This window comes from Idiotropiscis lumnitzeri, unplaced genomic scaffold (genome assembly GCF_059441095.1).
Source record: "Idiotropiscis lumnitzeri isolate Australia: NSW breed Sydney's pygmy pipehorse unplaced genomic scaffold, RoL_Ilum_1.0 HiC_scaffold_115, whole genome shotgun sequence".
NCBI lineage: Eukaryota > Metazoa > Chordata > Actinopteri > Syngnathiformes > Syngnathidae > Idiotropiscis > Idiotropiscis lumnitzeri.
Window position 1 is genome coordinate 8,455 of NW_028283653.1, and position 8,454 is coordinate 16,908.

The following is an 8,454-nucleotide window of genomic DNA, read 5'->3' on the forward strand; positions in this document are numbered from 1 at the left end:
AGTCTGATTATTCTCCGTGGCAACAAAAGTTCCTGCAAAATGATTCAGATGATCCATCTTCTCGAAATTTTTCACATTTGAGGATATTCAGGCCCTGAAGACGGCTGCCAACTTATTTTTGATCGCAGTGGTAGCGCCACCAACTGGTTAAAACAAATACAAATTATTTTCGTTGATGTTTTTCTCCGGGCAGGTTAACAAAATCTACCTTATATTTGCTCGGATGAGTGTTTATGCCTTGAGCATGTCACAATACAAAAGTCTTTCGCCTTCTTCAGAGTGTCACATGATGGTGTCTTGTGACCCGTCTTTATCAGCTGATGTTCCATGAGGGCGTGACTTACCTGTCACAAGAATGAAGGCAAGTCACGCCCCCCGCTGTCCGTTCACTCCGCCAAGATGCTGGTCCAGGTGGTAGAGAGAATGAAGGCTCCCTTGTCTCTGTTCATGGTTTTTATGCCTCGCTTGCAGATCTCAATGGCCTCTCTGATCCAGCGCTGTTGTTTGTTCTCTTCTGTGCGGATGACCCTGCCCTTCTCCCGGTCCATGATGTGGTTTTCCCTTTTGCAGTGGTCAGTGATTGCTGATTTGTAATGTTCATGTTGTGCTTGTTCTTTTACTGCTCTGATTTTTTTCATTTTTTTGACAGGTAAGCCACACCCTCATGGAACATCAGCTCAAGACACCATCATGCGACACTCTGAAGAAGGCGAAAGACTCGCCGAAACATGTCAGGTAAAAAATTATCCTAAAACATAATTGTCTGCTTTTAATGAATCAGTCAAATATCAATAATAAGAAGACAAAATGAACCTAATACAAATAAATGAATGCTTAATAACTCCCCTGCACATGCTCCTAAAAATCCAAACCTTCACCTGTAAATAAAACGTCCCGACCTGAAGACATCTTAATGTTATTATTTTGTTATACACACAGTGCCGCCAAGTGGAATCAAAAAAATTTTTTTATTTTAATTTTCACGTACTGCACGGTGCCCTTTTGACGAATCCGACTGAAAATTAGTCAGAAAAGACTCTAGACAATGATCTTACTCTCTGCCGAATTTTGTGACGTTTTGGCAAAAGGCGTGGCTATTACGGTGCTGAAAAGTCCGATTGTACTCTGTGGCAACAAAAGCTCCAGCAACATGAGTCAGATGATCCTATCTTCTCGAAGTTGCACACATTTGAGGATACTTAAGCCCTGAAGACATCTACCAACTTATTTTTCATCGTAGTAGTAGCGCCACCAACTGCTCATAGCTAATACAAGTTATTTTCTTTGATGTTTTTCTCCGTGCAACTCAACAAGGTCGCCCTCATATATGCTCGGATGACTGTTTCGGGCCATGAGGATGTCATAATACGAAATTTGTCCTTTTTCATGAAAAGTTGTGGGAGTGGCATTGCACTGTTCGGCAATAAAACAACGCTGATTATGAGGTTCTAAATATGAACAACAACTCGTGAAACTTTACACACACATCAGGCCGAGCAAATTTATCAATATTTTATACGTTAGTTGTGCAGCTTTTTTGAAATGGCTCACCATGGCCCTCGAGAAATGTTCAAAAAAGCAGCCCTGGTTGAGTGTTTCACCTCGCTTTTTGTAAATTTTATGGAGTACAGTGAACCCTCGGTTATCGCGGTTAATGGGGACCGAGACCATCCGCGAAAACTGAAAATCCGCGAAGTAGCGGCGCACCTTCAAAAATGCTTTAAAAAAATATACAATATATATAATAAATATATAAATATATATATATATATATATATATATATATATATATACGGGGGGAGAGAGAGAGAGAGAGAGTGAAATTCATGTTATAACAAAAAAAACAAATTATTATTAAAACTTATTATTTTTTTATTCCCCAACCATTCTTTTTGTATTTATTTAATTACTCCGACTTTTACCTGCTGGTACGCCGTCCGGTGTGCCCTGTGAAATGAAAGGTGGCATTCTTTATTTATTTATTCATTTATTCATTCATAACTGACAGCCTCGCGCTCCGCTCGTGCCCGGGCAGAAGAGGTGCTCCAATTCGGCTTAACTGTGACACACGCCCGCCCTCCTCCCCCGGAGCTTCCATTCGGTTAAACTTAGGGGCCGCTTGGCACCGCCCGTGCCCGGGGAAGGTGCTCCTCTTCGGCTTACTGTGACGCGAGCATGCCCTCCTCCTCCGGAGCTTCCATTCGGTTAAACTTAGGGGCCGCTTGGAACCGCCCGTGCCCGGGGAAGGTGCTCCTCTTCGGCTTACTGTGACGCGAGCATGCCCTCCTCCTCCGGAGCTTCCATTCGGTTAAACTCAGGGGCCGCTTGGAACCGCCCGTGCCCGGGGAAGGTGCTCCTCTACGGCTTAACTGCCACGCACGCCGGCCGGTGCTCTGGTACGGTCCGAACCGCGCGAAACGTCGCCACCGATCGTGTCCGGGGGAACGTGCTCTTCTTCGTCCACTCTCCTCTTCGCCCACGCTCTTCTTCGGCGCCCGCCGGCCGTCTAACCGCTCCAGCGCCCCGTCGTGCCGCTCGGCGAAACTACAATGCCCCCGAATATTTTTTAGACCCGCGAAGCACTGAACCCGCGAAAGGTGAACCTCGAAGTAGCGAGGGTTCACTGTATGTATAAGACCAAGACCTACAAAAAAGTCTCTTGGAGCAATGAGCTAGGTTTTACAGGAAGTCGGCCATTTTGAATTTACTTAAAAGGGGGCGGGTCTCCACAATGGACTTTGTGTAGAAATTATTATTGGGGCCCGAGCAGCGACCGCGGCGAGGTCCCTTTTGTTTTTGTAGAAATTATTATTACTTTTATTATTATTATTATTATTATTATTCGGGCCTGAGCAGCGACCGCTGCGAAGTCCCTATTGTATTTGTAGAAATTATTATTATTATTATTTTTCCGATTGTTTGATCGCATTTTTGACCCCCGAAACATGCACAAAAACTCACCAAACTTGGCAGTCTCATCGGGCATGGCGAAAAATTTGATATTTTTTAACGTCTAATATGAACAGGAAGTGAGTTATGAATTTTTGAAAGTCCGACTTTTGCCCTTTTTTGCATGTTTACAGGGGTCATTCTTTTGCACCCTGATCCTAAAGGCTTCATCTGATTGCCTTAAAGTTCTGTCTGGAGCATCTTAAGACCTGGGACAAACACTGGGGCTGAAATTTTTTGTTTCCGAAATACTATATGACGGGGGCGGGGCTTCAAAGTTTTCACTTAAGATTTCCTTCGCCGCAATGGACAAAATGCTTAATAACTCTCCTGCACGTGCTGCTAAAAATCCAAAACTTCACATGTACATAAAGAGTCGGTACCTGAAGACATCTATATGTTTATATTCAGTTATACACCTTGCGCCAATCAATATAAATTTTTACATTTTGACGTACTGCACGGTGCCCTTTTAACGAATCCGATTGAAAATTGGCTAGAAAAGACTCAAGACATTGATCTTACTCTATCCCTATTTTTATGACTTTCCTTCAAAGGGCGTGGCTATTACGGTGCCGCAGAGTCTGATTATTCTCCGTGGCAACAAAAGTTCCTGCAAAATGATTCAGATGATCCATCTTCTGGAAATCTTTCACATTTGAGGATATTCAGGCCCTGAAGACGGCTGCCAACTTATTTTTGATCGCAGTGGTAGCGCCACCAACTGGTTAAAACAAATACAAATTATTTTCGTTGATGTTTTTCTCCGGGCAGGTTAACAAAATCTACCTTATATTTGCTCGGATGAGTGTTTAGGCCTTGAGCATGTCACAATACGAAAGTCTTTCGCCTTCTTCAGAGTGTCACATGATGGTGTCTTGTGACCCGTCTTTATCAGCTGATGTTCCATGAGGGCGTGACTTACCTGTCACAAGAATGAAGGCAAGTCACGCCCCCCGCTGTCCGTTCACTCCGCCAAGATGCTGGTCCAGGTGGTAGAGAGGATGAAGGCTCCCTTGTCTCTGTTCATGGTTTTTATGCCTCGCTTGCAGATCTCAATGGCCTCTCTGATCCAGCGCTGTTGTTTGTTCTCTTCTGTGCGGATGACCCTGCCCTTCTCCCGGTCCATGATGTGGTTTTCCCTTTTGCAGTGGTCAGTGATTGCTGATTTGTAATGTTCATGTTGTGCTTGTTCTTTTACTGCTCTGATTTTTTCATTTTTTTGACAGGTAAGTCACACCCTCATGGAACATCAGCTCAAGACACCATCATGCGACACTCTGAAGAAGGCGAAAGACTCGCCGAAACATGTCAGGTAAAAAATTAACCTAAAACATAATTGTCTGCTTTTAATGAATCAGTCAAATATCAATAATAAGAAGACAAAATGAACCTAATACAAATAAATGAATGCTTAATAACTCCCCTGCACATGTTCCTAAAAATCCAAACCTTCACCTGTAAATAAAACGTCCCGACCTGAAGACATCTTAATGTTATTATTTTGTTATACACACAGTGCCGCCAAGTGGAATCAAAAATTTGTTTTTATTTTAATTTTCACGTACTGCATGGTGCCCTTTTGACGAATCCGACTGAAAATTAGTCAGAAAAGACTCAAGACAATGATCTTACTCTCTGCCGAATTTTGTGACGTTTTGGCAAAAGGCGTGGCTATTAAGGTGCTGAAAAGTCCAATTGTACTCTGTGGCAACAAAAGCTCCGGCAACATGACTCAGATGATCCTATCTTCTCGAAGTTGTACACATTTGAGGATACTTCAGCCCTGAAGACATCTACCAACTTATTTTACATCGTAGTAGTAGCGCCACCAACTGGTAAAAGCTAATACAAGTTATTTTCTTGGATGTTTTTCTCCGTGCAACTCAACAAGGTCGCCCTCATATATGCTCGGATGACTGTTTCGGCCATGAGGATGTCACAATACGAAATTCGTGATTTTTCGTGAAAAGTTGTGGGAGTGGCATTGCACTGTTTGGCAATAAAACAAAGCTGATTATGAGGTTCTAAATATGAACGACAACTCGTAAAACTTTACACACACATCAGGCCGAGCAAATTTATCAATATTTTATACGTTAGTTGTGCAGCTTTTTTTAAATGGCTCGCCATGGCCCTCGAGAAATGTTAAAAAAAAGCAGCTCTGGTTGAGTGTTTCACCTCGCTTTTTGTAAATTTTATGGAGTACAGTGAACCCTCGGTTATCGCGGTTAATGGGGACCGAGACCACCCGCGAAAACTGAAAATCCGCGAAGTAGCGGCGCACCTTCAAAAATGCTTAAAAAAAATATACAATATACATAATAAATATATAATATATATATATATATATATATATATATATATATATATATATACGGGGAGAGAGAGAGTGAAATTCATGTTATAACAAAAAAAACAAATTATTATTAAAACGTATTATTTTTTTATTCCCCAGCCATTCTTTTTGTATTTATTTAATTACTCCGACTTTTACCTGCTGGTACGCCGTCCGGTGTGCCCTGTGAAATGAAAGGTGGCATTCTTTATTTATTTATTCATTTATTCATTCATAACTGACAGCCTCGCGCTCCGCTCGTGCCCGGGCAGAAGAGGTGCTCCAATTTGGCTTAACTGTGACACACGCCCGTCCTCCTCCCCCGGAGCTTCCATTCTGTTAAACTTAGGGGCCGCTTGGCACCGCCCGTGCCCGGGGAAGGTGCTCCTCTTCGGCTTACTGTGACGCGAGCATGCCCTCCTCCTCCGGAGCTTCCATTCGGTTAAACTTAGGGGCCGCTTGGAACCGCCCGTGCCCGGGGAAGGTGCTCCTCTTCGGCTTACTGTGACGCGAGCATGCCCTCCTCCTCCGGAGCTTCCATTCGGTTAAACTCAGGGGCCGCTTGGAACCGCCCGTGCCCGGGGAAGGTGCTCCTCTACGGCTTAACTGCCACGCACGCCGGCCGGAGCTCTGGTACGGTCCGAACCGCGCGAAACGTCGCCACCGATCGTGTCCGGGGGAACGTGCTCTTCTTCGTCCACTCTCCTCTTCGCCCACGCTCTTCTTCGGCGCCCGCCGGCCGTCTAACCGCTCCAGCGCCCCGTTGTGCCGCTCGGCGAAACTACAATGCCCCCGAATATTTTTTAGACCCGCGAAGCACTGAACCCGCGAAAGGTGAACCTCGAAGTAGCGAGGGTTCACTGTATGTATAAGACCAAGACCTACAAAAAAGTCTCTTGGAGCAATGAGCTAGGTTTTACAGGAAGTCGGCCATTTTGAATTTACTTAAAAGGGGGCGGGTCTCCACAATGGACTTTGTGTAGAAATTATTATTGGGGCCCGAGCAGCGACCGCGGCGAGGTCCCTATTGTTTTTGTAGAAAATATTATTACTTTTATTATTATTATTATTATTATTATTATTATTAGGGCCTGAGCAGCGACCGCTGCGAAGTAGTCCCTATTGTTTTTGTAGAAATTATTATTATTATTATTTTTCCGATTGTTCGATCGCATTTTTGACCCCCGAAACATGCACAAAAACTCACCAAACTTGGCAGTCTCATCGGGCATGGCGAAAAATTTGATATTTTAACGTCTAATATGAACAGGAAGTGAGTTATGAATTTTTGAAAGTCCGACTTTTGCCCTTTTTTGCATGTTTACAGGGGTCATTCTTTTGCACCTTGATCCTAAAGGCTTCATCTGATTGCCTTAAAATTCTGTCTGTAGCATCTGAAGACCTGGCACAAACACTGGGGCTAAAATTTTTTGTTTCCGAAATACTATATGACGGGGGCGGGGCTTCAAAGTTTTCACTTAAGATTTCCTTCGCCGCAATGGACAAAATGCTTAATAACTCTCCTGCACATGCTGCTAAAAATCCAAAACTTCACATGTACATAAAGAGTCTGTACCTGAAGACATCTATATGTTTATATTCAGTTATACACCTTGCGCCAATCAATATCATTTTTTACATTTTGACGTACTGCACGGTGCCCTTTTAACGAATCTGATTGAAAATTGGCTAGAAAAGACTCAAGACATTGATCTTACTCTATCCCTATTTTTGTGACTTTCCTTCGAAGGGCGTGGCTATTACGGTGCCGCAGAGTCTGATTATTCTCCGTGGCAACAAAAGTTCCTGCAAAATGATTCAGATGATCCATCTTCTCGAAATTTTTCACATTTGAGGATATTCAGGCCCTGAAGACGGCTGCCAACTTATTTTTGATCGCAGTGGTAGCGCCACCAACTGGTTAAAACAAATACAAATTATTTTCGTTGATTTTTTTCTCCGGGCAGGTTCACAAAATCTACCTTACATTTGCTCGGATGAGTGTTTAGGCCTTGAGGATGTCACAATACGAAAGTCTTTCGCCTTCTTCAGAGTGTCACATGATGGTGTCTTGTGGCCCGTCTTTATCAGCTGATGTTCCATGAGGGCGTGACTTACCTGTCACAAGAACGAAGGCAAGTCACGCCCCCCGCTGTCCGTTCACTCCGCCAAAATGCTGCTCCAGGTGGTAGAGAGGATGAAGGCTCCCTTGTCTCTGTTCATGGTTTTTATGCCTCGCTTGCAGATCTCAATGGCCTCTCTGATCCAGCGCTGTTGTTTGTTCTCTTCGGTGCGGATGACCCTGCCCTTCTCCCGGTCCATGATGTGGTTTTCCCTTTTGCAGTGGTCAGTGATTGCTGATTTGTAATGTTCATGTTGTGCTTGTTCTTTTACTGCTCTGATTTTTCATTTTTTTGACAGGTAAGTCACACCCTCATGGAACATCAGCTGATAAAGACGGGTCTCAAGACACCATCATGCGACACTCTGAAGAAGGCGAAAGACTCGCCGAAACATGTCAGGTAAAAAATTAACCTAAAACATAATTGTCTGCTTTTAATGAATCAGTCAAATATCAATAATAAGAAGACAAAATGAACCTAATACAAATAAGTGAATGCTTAATAACTCCCCTGCACATGCTCCTAAAAATCCAAACCTTCACCTGTAAATAAAACGTCCCGACCTGAAGACATCTTAATGCTATTATTTTGTGATACACACAGTGCCGCCAAGTGGAATCAAAAATTTGTTTTTATTTTAATTTTCACGTACTGCACGGTGCCCTTTTGACGAATCCGACTGAAAATTAGTCAGAAAAGACTCAAGACAATGATCTTACTCTCTGCCGAATTTTGTGACGTTTTGGCAAAAGGCGTGGCTATTAAGGTGCTGAAAAGTCCGATTGTACTTTGTGGCAACAAAAGCTCCGGCAACATGACTCAGATGATCCTATCTTCTCGAAGTTGTACACATTTGAGGATACTTCAGCCCTGAAGACATCTACCAACTTATTTTACATCGTAGTAGTAGCGCCACCAACTGGTAAAAGCTAATACAAGTTATTTTCTTGGATGTTTTTCTCCGTGCAACTCAACAAGGTCGCCCTCATATATGCTCGGATGACTGTTTCGGCCATGAGGATGTCACAATACGAAATTCGTGAT